This window comes from Pan paniscus, chromosome 9, assembly GCF_029289425.2.
Source record: "Pan paniscus chromosome 9, NHGRI_mPanPan1-v2.0_pri, whole genome shotgun sequence".
NCBI lineage: Eukaryota > Metazoa > Chordata > Mammalia > Primates > Hominidae > Pan > Pan paniscus.
Genome location: NC_073258.2, coordinates 56,544,126 through 56,563,894, shown reverse-complemented (window position 1 = coordinate 56,563,894; position 19,769 = coordinate 56,544,126). Strand labels below are relative to the sequence as shown.

Sequence of the window (19,769 nt, the reverse complement as noted above, 5' to 3'; positions counted from 1 at the left end):
CATATTCACTCATTCAGTGAATACTTATTGGACACTACTTATTCATGTATGTTTGCCCATATGAAATCATAAACTTGTTCCTGACAGAGCCCTTTTGTCAGCTCTCCCCTGACATTTTATTACCACATAACAACAATTCACCTACTCACAAGATGAATAATCCCTTCTACTACTTTATTTCTGCTACATACATTCTCATGCCTTTTTCTCCCACTCTTCCCTAACATCCATCGTACATCACTCTTGCTTTGAGAAAACTGCATTATTAATAGAAAAGGAAAAATCATCCCAGTTTGGAGACAAACATTTCCCAAAAATATGAAAACAAGGCTGAGCACAGTGGCTCACATCTGTAATCCCAACACTTTGAGAAGCCGAGGCGGGTGGCTCATGAGGTTAAGAGCTTGAGACCAGCCTGGCCAACATGGTGAAAACCGATCTTTACCAAAATTACAAAAATTAGTCAGGCATGGTGGCGGACGCCTATAATCCCAGCTCGTTGAGGCTGAGTCAGGAGAATCGCTTAAACCTGGGAAGCAGAGGTTGCAGTGAGCCAAGATCACGCCATTGCACTCCAGCCTCGGCAAGAGTGCGAGACTCCATCTCAAAAAAAAAAAAAAAAGAATACAGAAAACATAAATATAACAAAATGTATTCTGTGAAAAGTATTTTTCTTTTGAAAAATAAGTCTATAAAGGGGTTTATTTTTTAATTGTCCAGGATAAAAATTGTGTATATATGTGAAAACAAGGTGCAGCCGCTTCATTGTTTTCTCTTATTCTGAGGTCAACCAAGCAGATCTGATAGAGTATGGTGTGCATAAAGTAAGAGAAGACATAATAAACGTGATCTAAAAATAAACATGGATAAATTAAAGTCAGCTTGTCTTTTTACTTGGACTTCACAATATTTTTTTCTAAGAATAAATCCTAAAAGAAAATACTTTAAAAAGAGAAAAATCATTCAGTACTAATATGTTCAACAAAATTATTGAAAGCTGCAGAAAATTAGAAACTACACGGAATGTCTCACATTAGAGAAGCAGGGAAGTAAAATATAGTAAGCCTCTCAGAATTATGTGTAGTTTTTAACAATGTTCTTAAAATTTGCGTAATATCAAATGAAAATTTTTATGTTGTAGTGTTAAGTGGGGAAAATGTGGAAACAAATTTGAATACATAATATGATCCTAATTAATTTAAATATATATCAATAGAAAAAAAGACCTTAAAATATTTTTACTTCTAAAGTGGTGGGATTATATTACAGTTGATTCTATCTTTCTTGATATTTTAAATGCAGAAGAAGAGAATTAAACCTTAGATTGATGGGGAAGAAGGGTGATTTTTAAGGTCCATTTAATCCTGAGGTTCTATGTTTATATGATTTCTTAAAAAACAAATCTCACCTATTAACTTGTCTGGCATAGCTCCATGGCCAGAGCCCCAGGCAGCTGTTAGTTTATCAAGAAGTGCAGCTGTAAGATAAAAAATGCCAACTAGCTCAGCTCCAGTAGGTCTTTGTGGATTTATAAATGGCATCTTTGGATGGTACCTTTCTCTTGAGTATTAGAAGTGCTACCACATATCCTCTTTGCAGGCAAATTCTGCAAAGTTTCTTAGTTGTGGTTAATTAGACCTCACGGGTATTTCACTATTATTAGCAGACCTTGCCTACAGCCCAATTAGTTTCACGTTACTTAACTGAACATGAGAAGAGAATGTTTGCAGCATTTATCTTTAATTTTAACTGCTTGCTTAGGTCTGCATGAAGATTAATCATTGTGTCAAAAATAAAGTTGACTACTTATAAATTTGGACATTTGATAATGTATCAAATAAACTTAGTAGGGAGTCTGGATATTTGGTATTGTATAAATTAAACATTTGGGTGGTTAACTGACTTTTAAATTTTTCATTATAATATTTACTTATTAACCTATATTTCATAATTTTAATCTGTTATAATTTTAATTTCAGATGTAAATTAAGTGATAGTAATGACTCCTATTATAATAGCGGCACTTCACTTCAGTTGTAGCTTACAGTACTTCAAAGCAGTTGTTTCTCATGCTAATTCTGGAATTAGATTAACATGACAATGATGAAAATAATTACATTCTTAAATTATATTCAGAGTAGTAAAATTCATTTATTTCAGTCATTTAAATTTAATCTAACAATATCCCTATGGCTTGGGAAAGATATAGGCATCAGTATTCCTTCTTTACTACATGGAAAACCAAATCAAGGAATTAGAACCTCATCTGGCAAGGCAAAATTAGAAGCCAAGCCTTCTAAATTCTGGGCCAGGATTCTTATTCTTAAATTATTGCTTTACAACTAATGTGTCATGAAATTGTTATGTTGTTGCCAATTGTGAAGCATGTTAGAATTATCATCTACTAGTAGAAACATTTACCTAGTGTAGTGCCATGATAATATTTACGATGGTAGGTGACAAAGTTTGAATGAGGGTTTCAAACTATCTAAAGAACTATAATAAACATGGATTTTGCTAAGTTGTCATCTGTGAAAATGTCTTGAACTGTCTTTCAAGTCTGGAGTGAAAGCACAGAGCCAGATGAGAGAATTTGCATGTACTTGCAAGGTCATCATGCCCAATCTAATAAAATATTAAACTCCATTCATGATGGCCCATTAGGTAGCCATCCAGTCTCTACTTGAATAGCTAAGAGTGGTGATAGATAGAGTTCTTTGGAATCCCTACACCTGTCTAGTCAAGCTCCCAGGATCCCGGAGTAGAGTAGCATGGAGTGAAGAAAGGACAGTCTACAGAGTTAGGTCCCAGTCAAAGAGGGTTGAACATAAAGGTAACTTTTCAAAAGAGGAGTTCCTGGAGCTATAAGAAAAAGTCTGTTTCCAGAATACAAATCCAAAAAGTGAGTGGGAAAAACGGAAGAGAAAGCAACACAGATTTTTCCAACTAAAAAGGTAAGCCAGAATAAGCAAAAAAATTACCTGTGGATCAGATCACAGTTGGTAAGAAACCAGTGGAGTGTACATTTAACATTTGACAGAACCAAGTCAGGAGCTAATTAAACAAAAATAAGGTGTCTGACAGTGTTCTTATGGGCAGTTTAATGCACTTCAATAGACTCAAGAACACATTCTCAAAGTAACAAAACACTCAAGAGCAGAGCTCATATTTTCTTAGTCCAATATATAATCCCTTTTATTCCAGGAGGACATCTCATAAGTTGTTTATTAAAAATTGAAAAGTTTAGAGTTGTATTCAGCTGCTGGCCTCCAGAGACACAATCACTAAAAACCCTTCCAACTTTCCCTCTTCTAGTTGTAGAATAAAATATAGCAATATTTATCGTAATAAATATCTTAGTATGGACATAATCACAGAACTTGTAAACACCTTCTAAATGTTCTAAGTAAACTACTTGTAGAAATAGGGAGAGCTATTTAAGGTCATGGAATGAATACAGTGGAACAGTAAGAAATAAACCCATGTCTTCTGATCCTGAAGCTAGTGTTTCCATCTTGTTTCCACAATCATGATATGCTTGCTAAATATTGTCATATAAAAGAGTCTACTGATTTTTTAAATAAAACATATAACCATCAGTTAGAAGGCTGGATCTTTCTGTCAAAAGAGGTAGCTATAAACATATCTATGAGATATGTATTTGTATTTGGTAATAGGCTACATTTTTTAAAAGATCCAAAAGTTATTCATAACAAAATCTTGTAAGTAAGGTAAGCTGTTTAACTGAGAAATATTTTTCTTGGTCAACCATGAATGACTCCTGTTTTCTTTCCATATAATTCACGAATCGTCTCCTAAAGCATTTTTTCAGAAAGGATTTCCTATTCTAGGAACTAAGCTGAAGGCCAGCTTTTTAATAGTGAAATTGTTTTATGGTTATATTTTACTATGTACTGCTGAAAAAAAATTTATTGACACTAATAATTTTTAATCTAATAATTTTTCACTTTTTATGATATGTATCAAAAAATACTTTTATATACCACACCATAATCAAATAGTAGTCCCGAGGAATTCTGCCTAATGAAAATATCACAGGATACAGAGTAAGAATATTTGGGCTCAAAGACAATGTGTATGTTCTATAATTTAGTTTTTTAATCTTGCTGATCCTCTATTTCTTCCGTAAAATAAGAAAATTAGATTTCAATTTTACATGGCTATTGTGACCAAGTAGGGACACTAAAAAGTTTTCAGAGGTTTAAATGCAATTCATTTTTTGTTGAATTTTATTTAGTTTCTAGAATTGGACAGCCAACAATGTCCTCTTTGCTGCATTAAGGTGACTACAGCGTGTGGCACCCGAACTATTAACTTCTGACTTAGGGCTAGCTTGTTGGCGTCTTCCATGAGCATTGTGGTAGCTGCCAATGCCCTGAGGCAGCGGGGCCAACCTAAGGCCACCAAGTCCAGTCTTTTGGATAAGTATGCTACTGGCCGATGCCAAGAGGCCAACAATTGAGTTAAGACACCGACTGCCATTTTGTTTATCCACATACAAAAAGAAGAGCTTTTTTATATCTGGCAACCCTAGTGACAGGGCCTGGATGAGAACTTCCTTTATATCCTTGAAGGCCTTTTCCTGTTCCTTTTCCCATAGGAGGGGCTCTCTTTTCCCACCTTTGGTAGACTCATGTAAGGGCCTTGCTATAGGGTAGAAGTTTGGAATCCAGATTCGGCAGAATCCCGCCGCGCCTAGAAATTCCCGGACCTGCTGCCTTTAACTGGGGTGGGCAATGCACATACAGCCTCCTAGCGTGCACTATCAAGCCTGCCCTGGCCTTGGGATACCATGAATCCTAGATATCTAACTTCCCGAAAACAGACTTGTTTTGCCTTGTCCTTGGACACTTTGTAACCAGCTTCACACAGCAGGTGACGAAGCCTCTTTCTTCCTTGGAGGCATTCCTCCCTCCTGAGGGCAGCGAATAACAAAATCAGCAATGTATTGTAATAGCACACAATTGTCACTAGGTTGCGCAAAGCCTCAAGATCTGTAGCCAAAGCCTCCTCAAAAATGATAGGAGAATTCTTAAACCCTTGTGGCAGCCTTGTCCAGGTATATTGTGATTGCCCCCACTGGAAGGCAAATATAGGCTGACTTTGGGGAGAAAGCCTCAAACAAAAGAAGGCATTCTTTAAGTCCAGACATGTGAACCAAGTGTCATCAGCAGGAATCTGTCCCAGCATTTTGTATGGGTTGGTTACTATGGCATGGATAGTGACAGTGGCCTTGTTTACCACCCGGAGGTCCTGCCTTGGCCTGTATTCCCCATTTGGTTTGCACACAGACAGCAGAGGAGTATTCCATGAGGACTTGCATTTTACTATAATCTCATGCATATAAAGCCAATTTATGTGCTTTGTTATTCCATCAATTGCCTCTCTGGGTAGTGGGTATTGACAGACTCACACTGGGGCAGCATGAGGGTTAAACTCTACTACCACCGGGGGTCTATTTGCAGCAAGTCCAGGGGGGTTGTCCTCGGCGCATACACCCAGTACCTTGAAAAGCATCCCCCACATATTGTGTAGGTCTGGCTCTGGTGGCCTTCTGGCACACATTCATATAGCCGCCATTCCTCAACTCTTGGGACAGTCAGGGTCAATACCATCGCCTTAGATTTTCCAAACTCCAGAGTCATATTCCCTTTAGGTGTAAAGGAAATTTGTGCCTGCAGTTTCTGGAGTAAGTCTCTCCCCAACAAGGGCATTGAACAACGTGGCATATATAGAAACTCATGCTGCACTTCTTGTCCCCCGATAACACAACTCCTGGATTTTCAAAAAGGTCTCTTTTCTTTGGCCCCAGGAGCCCCTATGATAGTAGCACAGTTTTTTGTAGGGGGGCTAATTGCGTGAGTTACCACAGAGAAATCAGCACCAGTATTGACCAAAAAATCCATTAATCGCCCCCCTACTTCCATAGAGACCATAGGCTCCCCGGGCCTAAAAAGATGGAGCCCGGTCTATCTCAGTCCTCAAAATTCTCAGCCCCTGCTAAGCCAATCAAATCAGGATCTGCCTTTGAGGCGCCATGACTAGCAACCAAACATCTCACTCAGGTGTCAGACCATTGACCATCATTTTCATCCTTTTCCTTTTCAGAGCACTCATCTTTCCAGTAGCCCATTTGCCTGCACCTTGCACATTGGTTTCTGTCCAATCAGGACTGGCTTTCCTCTCCCGGTCTTGTCTGCCCCCTTCCTCAGCCTCTGACTCGGCCACGCCTTCTAGCAAATCCAGGATTACTTTCTGCTAGTGTAGCAGCTATAAATTGAGCCATCTTTTTGTTCCTATTTCTGTTTTTTCTTTCTTCCTTTGATTGGGCTGCCTGAGCCACTAATGCCTTGTAAAATCCCTCTAGGCAGGCCTGTAGCCACTTGGGGCGAGTTTGTGCCACATTGAGCCTAGAGTCTATATAGGAGAACTGGTCTGGGTATCCTGGTTGTCCTCCAGCTCCAGTGACCACATTAAACACACGGCCAATTATTTCCATGTCTATTGTACCTTCAGAGGGCCAACCCACATTGAAAGCAGGCCAATCTATCTCACAGTATGTCCTTAACTTTTGAGCATCCAGTTTCATCCCATAATCACCTCTAAATCCTTTTTTAAAATTCTTTATCACGCACTCCAAAGGAGTTGGTTTCGATGCTTTCCCTCCCATTTCCTCCCTTGCGGCACACTTTCACTCTCATTTTCACTCTCGGGTCCACCAGAATGGGTCCTATTACAGGAGTTTCGGATGCTGCTTAGGCAGGAACGTGCCTTCCCCATCACAGCCTGCTGCAGCTGCGAAGGTGGTCCTAAGGTCAGCCATATGCAGTGTCCTAGGTCTGATTTCTCCCTCAGTCGCCTCGGAGCACACAGCCCGTGCTAAGGGATCTGTGCCTCCCCATCTCATTCCCTGCATTGGCCTCTCCTGAGACTGTCTCTCTTTCACACACTTTCATACTCCTTCTCTGCCCCAGCACTCCTCATCACACAAAATGAGCCTCTCTCATGTCCCCGGTGGGCCTAGTTAGGCTCCCACATTCACACACATACACACACCACTCGTACCCCAGGGCACCTCATCAGACTAAACGAGCCTCTCTCATGTCCTGGGCAGGTTCATATGCACCGACACACTACTAGTTCCTGTCTCCAGATCCAGTGAACCACTTTCACTTTATTAGTGGGGACATGAGGTTCATCCAAGTTGACAAGCCCCTCCTGCCACCCCCAGCCGCGTCTGGGTTGGATTAGTGGCTGTTCCCCAGGAGGTGATCAAGCTCCCCTTCATCCTTATGGGACGGGCTTCCTTGCCTTGGGCCCTTGCTCCTTACCATGGTTCCTGAAGTGCTGGTATCATCCTGCAACCCCAGCCCCAGTTCCATTACGCTGCTGGGCCGGCCACTGGGACGCGGGAAGAGCCGGTCTCCATTCAGGCGAATCTTCCCCGCAGTGTGCCTTGGATGCTGGGTCTCCCCCCGCCCCGGGGCTGTATTCTCACAGGCAAAGGAGACAGCAAATCTGTCGTCTCCAATCCCAGGCAAGCTCCCAGAAATGTTGCGGGATTTTTAAGGAATCAGAGAGACCAGTGGGGTTCAGATGGATATTTATTATTTAGGTGCACTGGTCCAATTGGATTAACATCCAAAGGACTGAGCCCTGAACAAAGAGTTAAGTTACCTTTTAAGTATTTTGTGGGGTTGGGGGAGATCTGTCTAGGGGGAAGCATACTACAGAAGCGAGAAACAAAGGCAGTTATTCAATCAATTGAGACATGCATTACATCTTTTCTTACTTTTCAAGGAAAAACATGTTTTGTGACTTGAGTTTATCTGTGACCTTGCAGCTTCACATCTAGGGAAATAGGGTCTTCACAATACCTGGGAAAGGAGGAGAGATAAGGCTCACTAGCCACAGAAAAACAGGCAGTTAAATTTTGAAGGACTCCAGCTCTTTCTCTTCTCAGGGGAATTGGTTTTTTTTACATACAGCTGAGTTTCTGCTTACACACTCTTTAATTTCTTTATTTTATTTTATTATTATTATGCTTTAAGTTTTAAGGTACATGTGCACAATGTGCAGGTTAGTTACATATGTATACATGTGCCATGCTGGTGTGCTGCAACAATTAACTCGTCATTTAGCATTAGGTATATCTCCTAATGTTTTCCCTCCCCCCTACCCCACCCCACAACAGTCCCTGGAGTGTGATGTTCCCCTTCCTGTGTCCATGTGTTCTCATTGTTCAATTCCCACCTATGAGTGAGAACATGCAGTGTTTGTTTTTTTGTCCTTGTGATAGTTTGCTGAGAATGATGGTTTCCAGTTTCATCCATGTCCCTACAAAGGACATGAATTCTTCATTTTTTATGGCTGCATAGTATTCCATGGTGTATATGTGCCACATTTTCTTAATCCAGTCTATCATTGTTGGACATTTGGGTTGCTTCCAAGTCTTTGCTATTGTGAATAGTGCTGCAATAAACATACGTGTGCATGCGTCTTTATAGCAGCATGATTTATAATCCTTTGGGTATATACCCAGTAATGGTATGGCTGGGTCAAATGGTATTTCTAGTTCTAGATCCCTGAGGAATCGCCACCCTGACTTCCACAATGGTTGAACTAGTTTACAGTCCCACCAACAGTGTAAAAGTGTTCCTATTTCTCCACATCCTCTCCAGCACCTGTTGTTTCCTGACTTTTTAATGATTGCCATTCTAACTGGTGTGAGATGTTATCTCATTGTGGTTTTTATTAATTCCTGTTCCAATAAGAAATAAAATAAATCATTGTATTAAAGAGACATCTACATCCCCATTTTTATTGCAGCACTATTCACAATAGCCAAGATATGGAATCAACCTAATTTTCCAACAACAGATTGATGGATAAAGGAAATGTATATATACAACATGGAATGCTATTCAGCCATTAAAAAAAAAAGAAATTTTGTCATTCATTACAACATAGATGGAACTGGAGGAAATTAAGTGAAATAAGCCAGGAACAGAAAGTTAAACTCCACATATTCTCACTCATAGGTACAAGCTAAAAAGAGCTGATCTCATAGGTGTCAAAGGTAGAACAGAGAATACTAGAGGCTGGGAAGCGTAGGGGGAAGGGAGGGATAGCAAGAGATTCATTAAAGGCTATAAAATTACAGATGGACAGGAGGAATAAATTCTAGTGTTCTATGCCACTGTAGGATGACTATAGTTAACAACAGTATATTATAGTTAACAACAGTATATATATTATATATTAATATGTATTATATAGTACAATATATATTATACTACATAGTTCAAAATAGCTAGAAGGAGAATATTGACTGTTCCCAATACAAAGAAATGATAAATGTTTGAGATGATGGATATGTTAATTACCCTGATCTAATCACCATACATTATATGTATGGAAATGATACTTTGTACCCCATGAATATGTACAATTATTATTTGACAATTAAAAAAATAAATTTTTAAAAAAAGAATTAGTTTCCTGAGTTCCAATCTGTTAGAATAATTCAAACCACCCAAAGGATTATAAATTATCGTGCTATAAAGACACATGCACACATATGTTTATTGTGGCACTATTCACAATAGCAAAGACTTGGAACCAACACAAATGTCCAACAATGATAGACTGGATTAAGAAAATGTGGCACATATACACCACGGAATACTATGCAGCCATAAAAAATGATGCATTCATGTCCTTTGTAGGGACATGGATGAAGCTGGAAACCATCATTCTCAGCAAACTATCACAAAGACAAAAAAACAGACACTGCATGTTCTCACTCATAGGTGGGAATTGAACAATGAGAACACATGGACACAGGAGGGGGAACATCACACACCGGGGACTGTTGTGGGGTAGGGGGAAGAGGGAGGGATAGCATTAGGAGATATACCTAATGCTAAATGATGAGTTAATGGGTGCAGCACACCAACATGGCACATGTATACATATGTAACAAACCTGCACGTTGTGCACATATACCCTAAAACTTAAAGTATAATAACAATAAAATTTAAAAAAAAGAATAATTCAAACCAAAGGTATTGTTCTGTTTGCTTAATTGATCTGTATAATTGCTTCAATTAGCCCCATTGCTTTTCAAGTGAGAGATGCCATTTTGGAAATGAAGATGCTGAGAGATTATAACCAAATACATCCTTTGACTCTGTCCTCTAGCTTCTTAATATATACAGTAGACCTCTCTTATCTGAGGTTTTTGTTTTGGTTTCTTTGATTTGTTTTAGTTTTTTAGGTTAGGTTTTGCTTTTTGATTTTGTGTTGTTTTGAGACAGTGTCTCACTCTGTCTCCTGAGCTGGAGTGCAATGGCATGATCTCAGCTCACTGCAGTCTCTACCAACCAGGCTCAGGTAATCCTCCCATCTCAGCCTCCCAAGTAGCTGAGACTACAGGCATGCACCACCATGCCTGGCTAATTTTTGTATTTTTTGTAGAGATGAGATTTTGCCATGTTGCCCAGGCTGATCTTCTGGGCTGAAGCAATCCACCTGCCTTGGCCTCCCAAAGTGCCACAATTACAGGCATGAGCCACTGTGCCCAGACTTATCTGAGGATTTGCTTTCCACAGTTTCAGTTATCTGTGGTCAACCATGGTCCAAAATATTAAATGAAATATTCCAGAAATTAACAATTTGTAAGTTTTAAATTGCAGGCCAATCTGAGTATTATGTTACGATCATAAGCCACCCTGCTCTCTCCTGCCCATGAAGTGAATCATCCCTTTGTCCAGCGCTGTAGATGCCCCCTGCAGATTAGTCCTGTAGTAGCCATCTGAGTTATTAGATTGACAGTTGCAAAATCACACTGCTTTTGTTCAAGTAACTCTTATTTTACTTAATAATGGGCACAAATAGTGCAAGAGTATGATGCTGGCAATTTGGATATGCCAAAGAGAAGACATAAAGTGCTTCCTTTAAGTGAAAAGAAGTTCTCAACTTAATAATAAAAGAAAAAAAATACTCTGCTGAAGTTGCTAAGATCTATGGTAAAAACAAATCTTATGTTTGTAAAATTGTGATAGAGGAAAAAGAAATTCATGCTAGTTTTGCTGTCACACATCATATTACAAAAGTTATGGCCATAGTGTGTGATAATGAGATGGGATAGTTCCCTTGACCTCCTTCATGTGCAGGAACTGGAGTGGCTCATTTCACTCAGTTCACTGCTAGCCATTCGTGGGAGGGAGCATGCAAGTGAGCAAGTGTGGGAACCAGAGGGAACAAACACTGGAACTGGCTGGTCACTCCTCTCTGGCAGGAGCAGGCTCTTTGTGGGCCCCGCAGCAGCATCCAAGTGTGTTACAACCAATGCTCTTTCAGCTCTGCCACCCAGGGATGGCCAAGTGCCAACCAGCTCAGTGGAAGGTCAGGGTGGTAGCCCCTGCCATCTTGGCACCTAGGTTCCTGTCCAATCCAGGAAGAATCAGGTCACATGAACTGTTTGAAAGGAGATGCATAAGGACGACTTTATTGAGTGGTGGGTGGCTTTCATCAGAAAGAGAGGCTGGAAAGGGGATGGGAAGGTGATCTTTCCCTGAAGCCATACTGTCTGAAGTTAGCCACAACTATCCATAGTCTCTGATGCTCAGTTGCTTCTCTGCTCTCCACTCAGCCTCTTGTATCTTCCACACTCAGCTGCTTGTGTTGCCCTGTCAGCTGAAGTCTTTTATGGGCACAGGATAGGGGTGGGGCAATCCAAAAAGGCAATGTTTGGGTGGAAAACCAGGGTCAGTTGTTTTCACTTAGGGCTGCAGATCCAGGTTTAAAGGTGGAGTTTACTCAGGAGCCCAGCTCTTCTGTATGTATAAGTGCTTAGTTAAGATGGAAAAGACATTAAATTTGTAGGTAAAAGACGTGAACATTATCATATTCTGATTTACAGCAATCGAGTTCATTACTATCCTCAGTTTCAGGTATCCACTGGGGGTCTTGGAATGTATCCCCTGCTTATAACAGGGGACTACTATAAAGGCAAATCACAAAAATTAAAGATTAATGATACAAGGTTTTTAAACTTCCACTTCCACACAGATTAAGCCTGTCTCTCCATCTTATTCCTAAGATAAACAAGTAAATTAAATGGAAATGTGGTAAGAATCACTATCTGCATCTATCAAATTTCTTGTTAGCACTAATTTTTCCAAGTATCCCAAGGATGTGGTGCTGCTTTTTGCTTACTATTTGGGTAAAATAAAGGTTCATTCCAAATAGCTCTACTTGGTCCCTCATACCAAAGTAACTTTACTTCAGATATCAGGTACCCTATATAGGTACCCTTTATAGACATTTATACATCCATCAAGAATTACGGTTTGAAAACCTCCACCTAGATTTCAGAGGATGTCCAAGCAGAAGTTTGCTACATGGGTGGAGCCCTCATGGAGAACATCTGCTAGGGCAGTGTCGAATGGAAATATGAGGTGGGAGCCCCCACACAGAGTTCCCACTTGGGCAGGGCCTAGTGGAGCTGTGAGAAGAGTGCCACCATCCTCCAGACCCTAGAATGGTAGATCCACTAACAGCTTGCACTATGCACCTCGAAAAGCCACAGACACTCAATGCCAGCCATGAAAGCAGCTTGGAGGGAGCTGTACCATTCAAAGCCAAGGGGGAAGATCTGCTCAAGGCTGTGGTAGCCCACCTCTTGCATCAGTGTGACCTGGATGTGAGACGTGAAGTCAAATGAGGACATTTTGGAACTTTAAGCTTTAATGACTGCCCTATTGGATTTTGGAGTTGCATGGGTCCTGTAGCCCCTTTGTTTTGACCAATTTCCCCCATTTGGAATGGGTGTATTTACCCAATGCCTGTACTCCCATTGTATCTAGGAAGTAACTAACTATGTTTTTGATTTTGCAGGCTAATAGATGGAAGGGACTTGCCTTGTCTTAGATAAGACTTTGGACTTGGACATTTGGGTTAATGTTGGAATGAGTTAAGGCTTTAGGGAACTGTTGGGAAGGCATGATTGTGTTTTAAACTGTGAGGACATGAGATTTTGGAGGGGCCAGAGGAGGAATGATATGGTTTGGCTGTGTTCTCACCCAAATCTCATCTTTAATTGTAGTTCCTATAATCCCCATGTGTTGTGGAAGGAGCCTGGTGGGAGATAATTGAATCATGGGGACAGTTACCCCCATGCTGCTGTTCTCATGATAGTGAGTGAGTTCCACAAGATCTGATGGTTTTATAAGGGGCTTTTCCCCGTTTTGCTCCTGCCACCATGTGAAGAAGGGTATGCTTACTTTCCCTTCTGCCATGATTGTAAGTGTCCTGAGGCCTCCTCAACCATGTTGAATGGTGAGTCAATTAAACCTCTTTCCTTTATGAATTACCTAGTCTCAGGCATGTATTTATTAGCAGTGTGGACAAAGAGGGACAGTTTACAATGAAGTGATAAAATAACTTTGGACCTCCGAACTTCTATGGATACGAAGCAGGAGGAGAAAACTACTAATCTACAAACAAAGGTTTTTTATGGAACACAGGTTTATTATGGAAAAGAACAGATAGCTGAGAAGACCGAATCCAAAGCCCAAGAGAAGAAATAAGAGTCATGTAAAGTCACTGCCCTAAGTAGGCTGGACAATAATCAAAGAACTGAAAAGATATGTAACTAGATGAGTTTCAGAATTGCTATGGAACAGCCACTGTATTTTTTTTCCTCTCCTTTCTGAATGTATCTATAGGAGTTATGTCTTACCTGTCATACCATCGTACGTTGGCAGGGTGGGAAGGGGCAGATAACCTGTTTCTTTAGTTCAAAGGTCTTCCAATTGAAAATTTCAATGGAAAGGAATAATACTCAAGGAACCACACTGCAGGAGGAACAACACCACAGGAGCCTCCTCAGCCACAGCTGGACATGATTTAGATGATGAGGTCCTGGATCTCAAACTGAGCCTGATGCTGTGAGTGAATGAAACTTGGGAAGGGGGCCTGGAGAAAAGGAAGGGGAGTGTACAATGTTTATTGGAGGATGTGTGCTTTGTAAGCAGGGGCATACTGTGGCAGATTGTATTTCTGCAACTGTATGTCTTGTTGCATATGGTCTTCCAAAGCATTGCCATTTTCCCATCAGGAAGTGGACTCTATCCTCTTTGCTTGCATGTGGGAGTTTATGGTGTCTTGACTAATAGAATATGGCAGAATCATTCTACGTGACTTTTAAGGTTAGGTCAAAGAAACACCACCGCTTCCACCTGGCTCACTCTCTTGGGACACATGGTTTTTAGAGCTCTGAGCTACCATGTGAAATACCTGCAGTATCCTCAATCCAGCATGCTTGAGAGCCCATATGGGAAAATTACATACACAAAAGGGAAGATGCCCAAGAAGCAACAACTATTTTAGCCCTCACCGTTCAAGACTTTCAAGCTTACATACCAGACATGTGACTGAAGAAACGTTTTATATGACTTAAGCACCAGCCAATTTCTGACTGCAATCTCGAGATACCCTGAGCTAGAAGTATCTAGCTGAGCTGCTGCTCGCAAGTTCCTGACCCACAGAACTATCTGACATAATTAAGTGATGGTCAGTGTTTCAAACCACTAAATGTTGAGGTAATTCATCATACAGCAATAGTATCTGAAACACTCAGTAAATTACATACTGTAGTACTGGCTTCTTGAATAAATGATTAGACTAATTGAACAAAATTGAAAAGTAGGAAATGGAACAATTTTTATATTTGCATTTTATATATAAAAGTACTTGTATTGCAAGGTAGTAGACAATTACATGATTATTCAATAATGCGATGGGAAAATTATTTTCATGATAAGAAAGTGAAGTGCATTTCCACCTCACACTATTCCTGAAAATTCAAACCTTATGTGGTGTAAAGAGACCAGACAAGTTAGTGTGAAAGGCAAAACTTTAAACTTTCAGAGAAAATTATCTTGATATAAAACTCAGGGCAAGAGAGGACTTTGAGAAGCATGTGCAGAAGACAAGAGAACTTTCTTCCTGAGTTTAGCTTCCTCATCTCTGCATCATGGTTTGGGTGGAAAATCCCTGATCCTAACTATGCTCACTCCAGTAACCAGATGCCAGAGTCCCCAATTCCAATGATTATGAAGTTCTAATTCCTGCTATTAGATTCCTTTCTTACTAAATAATCTACATCAATTTTTATTTTCTTCACTAAAGAATAAATAAGATTTCATGGCTTATTTTTTGTTCAATATGTGTTGAAAAACTGGAAGCATTAATATTGCAAAGTGCATTAAGTAAATCTATTATAAACTGAGGAAAGGAAAATGAAAAAAAGATACCAACTTTTTACCTTAACATGGATGCTGTAGGTTGACTTCATCAAGGAAATATGTAATGCCAGAGCCCTTAAAAATTATCTTTGTAATACAGTATTAGCTCTCTAAACCTACTCTAGAGCAACTCTAAACAGAGAAGACACCTTCGATGTATCACTTCAGTCAGTGAGAACATATAGTTCACAGAGATTCTGAAAGCCATTTATTGTGTAAAACAAAGCAATCCGTAACAAAAATGTTTAATATTCATTGTGTTTTTTTTAAGCCCACCCAGAGAGTTTAATGTAGGTAGATTCTGTGGGCTCTACTGTTACACGAGTGACTTAAGCATGTATTTCAACTATTGGAGGAGGCCAATTGATCTAGAGATACAGAATGGGATTGAACAATTTTCCTATTCAAAAGTTAATTGAAATATACAAAAACAACTATATGCTATCTGGACATCTTAACTCCATCACAGTATAAAATTAACAAAGTTTACTTCTTTATAACAAAGTAGATTTGGCCTCAGCTATGAACATATCTATGAAACTTTGAATTCATTGATTTGACATTTATTTTTACTGTTAGATTAATAATCTTCTAACAATCTGAATTTTCGAGTTTAAAATATCAGTCCCTCGGACTAGAGTTAACAAATTTTTTAGGTCACATTTACATGTGCCAGAAAGATATCATAGCCCATAAACAAGAATAGATTTCTGATGTTTTCACCACAAAAAAAATTCAAAAAACGATGTTGGGGAGGTGATAGATATATTCATTAGATTGAGTAAATATTTCTATAATGTATACATAAATCAGAACATCACATTGTACTCCATAAATATACCAAATTATTGTCAATTTAAACTAAATACAAAAGAAAAATAAATGATTTTTAAAATTAAAAAGAGCTTGAAATAAAACTAACTATTGTTATCTACTAAAGAATCTTAACACAGTAAGATTAAAAAAACACTATACACTGTTAAACCTATGCAATTATCTTGGTCTGTAATGGGCTTAACATATTGTACTTAGATAAATATTAATGTATATGATTGCTTCAGAATAAGTAAGCTAAATAACTAAAGGCGAATGATAACAGAAACGTAATCCGATAGGATAGTGAAATTATTCCTTGCTTCTGTGAAAGAATGAATGTCATATTCTCATGAGGGATACAGCCCTTTTCCAGCTAAGCTTACTTTTTTGCTCCAAAGTTTCCTCATGGCACTTTTCATTTCTGCATTCCTCAGGGTATAGATTAGTGGGTTCAACATGGGAGTTATACAAGTTAAAACCACAGTCATGGATTTATCAATGGGAAAGGTGGAGTTGGGCCTTGCAAACAGGAAGATGCAGGGGACAAAGAATAAAGTGATCACAGTGATGTGGGACACACAGGTGTAGAAAGCTTTGCATTTCCCTTCCAAACTCTGAGTCTTAAGAGAGGGTAATATGACCCCATAGGAAAGCAGGAGAGGGAAGAAGGTGACAGTACAAATCGCTCCTCCATTAGCTATCATAGAAAGTCCAATGACATAGGTATTGGTGCAAGCAAGTTTCAATAAGGGATACAAATCACACAGGAAGTTGTCAATGACATTGGGGCCACAGAAAGGGAGCTGATAAATAAAGAGAAATTGAACCAATGAGTGAAGAAAGCCTCCAATCCAGGCCACCAACAGCATGAGAACACAGACTCGACGATTCATGATGATCAAATAATGAAGAGGCTTACAGATGGCCACATATTGATCATAGGCCATTACCACCAGAAGAATGACTTCAGCACCAGCAAATAAATGATCCATAAAAAGTTGAGCTATACAACCCTGAAAGGAAATGGTCTTTTTCTCAGGGAGCAGGTCAACAATCATTTTGGGAGCAATGGCAGTAGAGTAGACGGTATCTATAAATGATAAAGAAGCCAGAAAAAAGTACATGGGGGAACCCGGGACTGGCTGGCCATGATGGTCACCATGATAAGGAGGTTGCCCATTATCATCACAATGTAGATGAGTAAGAATGTGACAAATAAAACTTTTTGGCCCTCAGGGTTCTGTGTGAGCCCCAAGAGGATGAATTCAGTCACATTTTTCCTATTTTCCATGTGTTCTTCTGAAGGTATTGGACTAAGGTGTCAGAACCTGTAAAACAAAAGGGTCAATGATAAATTTGAGATTATTTGTCAGAAGCTCCATGTCAAAAATGTGATGCCTTACTCAACCATGTTTCCCCTGGCGACACAGAGCAGCTCATTGGAAAAGGAGTGTTTAGAATCTCCTCCCACAATTATCCTTTTCATTTTTACAAAATTTATTGCTTTAATTACAATGATGAGGCTTCAGTGTTCTAACTGGAAGGTATGTGTGAGTGGATATATATGTGAGATAATCTTCTACACCTCAAAATAGAGATATTTCTAGAGAATGTCTCTTAAAAAGACTGGATTTTTGACCTTTATATAGTATTTCCCTTTTTTTTCCCTGAATGGATTTTTCCTTCCATGATCTATCAAGAAAACAATCTCATATGTGTTGACTTTACTTATATGTTTACGTAAATTAGTACCCAGTATATGGAGCATAAAATTACAGGCTAATGTTTAGATATTTGCCATTCTGAAACACTCTACTGTGAGCTCCTAGAATCCAGGAATAACTCACTCAAAGAACAAGACACATTGTGAGTGCTCACTAAATGTTTATTAAATTTTATTTAATTAAACTGAATTTCAAAGCTGAGATCAAGTGCATGGAAATAAATGTATTAAAATCTTCCCAGCCATGAAAGTCCAATGAAAGCAATGTTTTATTTGAAAACACACCACACACACACACACACACACACACACACACACACACTGAATTTTGATCTATTGCAACCTAGGTCATTAGAGGAAAAAATAAACAGGTAATACAAATCAAAGTGCAGGGGCACTGCATTGACATTTTCCCCACTTTTCACATTTGTTTAAGACTGATGATGCCTAATTATGGATTAATTCACAATGTAAAAATAAAGACTCCAGGCAAATTCATGGTGTAGTAGAAATAATTCTATATGAAAAATCTGAAAATTTTAGTTGATTTTTAGTTTAGTCATCTCGGGAAAATCACATCCCACCGTATAATTCCTTATTGCAAATCTAATGATCCTTCCAGATAAATGAGTTTCTGGATTCTTATCATTGACACATGTATCCCAAACAACATGATGACATTTTTGCTGGTAGACCATTTTTATATAAATCAGGCTTAGTATGTGCTAAAGATTATTTGATGATTAAAGTAATCAATACATAAGGGTTTTTTCATATTATTAGTTTGTGGCTATTTGAAATTATGCCAAATATAAAATATTCATTCTCACTTGAGTAAAATAAATCAAATCATCTGTTGGGCCTTTCAGATGTGATCCAGGCCCAATTTTATGTGTCATACACACAAGTTTGTATTAGCAGTATTATTTTAAATATGCTCTGTGTTAGTGATGATCATTTGTGATGGTCAGGAGATTATTCTATCCTTTATGCATCAAGGCAAGCCAAGACATACTCAAACATCAGAGAAAGAGTAAAAGCGCAGACATAAATAAAATAAGAGATAACTTAGCCAAGGCAGATGGAAATAAGTAAAGGCCATAAGCTGAATGAAATATTGGTAAGCATTTTGATTGAGGGACCTGAATGAGTTGAGAATAGAAGAATATCAGATTCCAAGATTCCTGTCACTCAGGAGGTGTCAGCATCAGTGTCAGCACTTGCTTCTAGGAATCTTTATACATTTGGGCCAAAGAAAAGTGAAAAAATCAGATTTTAAACTTCAGAGATAACTTCCAGTAGGACAATCTCTCCTGTTGACCTTTTTGTACTTATAATACTTATTTGTTTATAGCATTTCAAGTACTCAATAAATATTTCAATTATTAGAATGTTCTTAGGAGCATTACTATTATTCTATTGAAAATTATCACCTCGAATGATTCCAAATTCTGTATTTTATCAATATTATATATTATGAAAAATATATATCTGATTCAAACATTTGTAAGATTCTTCAAATTTATTAACATATTCAATGAGAAAGAGTGAATCATTTAAGAAATACTCAAAAAATGTGAATCCATGTTAGGTATCCCACAATAACAATTTTTACAAAATATGAAAACTTGTGTTCTGAAAAGTCTGGTGACTAGGTAAATTTATGGACCTACACATATACCTCATTGAAAGGGTCATTTAGTGTCTATGGAAAAAGAAGTTATGAATTCCATTAGGTACAAGATCTACAGAAACTTAGGGAAAATGCCAACATCAATTTCTGCCTGTGAGTTAATTACATTAATATGCCCTAATTTTCAGGGTTTTAAAAATGTAGTGAGTAAAACTGGACACATATTGTTATGTACCCAGTTGATCCTCTAATCTACAAAAAG

The 19,769-nt window shown here is 38.7% G+C and overlaps 1 pseudogene; it reads right to left on the bottom strand.

Annotated features, from left to right (window-relative positions):
• Positions 1–16,498: 16,498 nt before the first annotated feature.
• Positions 16,499–17,533, bottom strand: LOC100992482 (olfactory receptor 4A15-like; annotated as a pseudogene).
• Between the last annotated feature and the right edge of the window lie 2,236 nt (positions 17,534–19,769).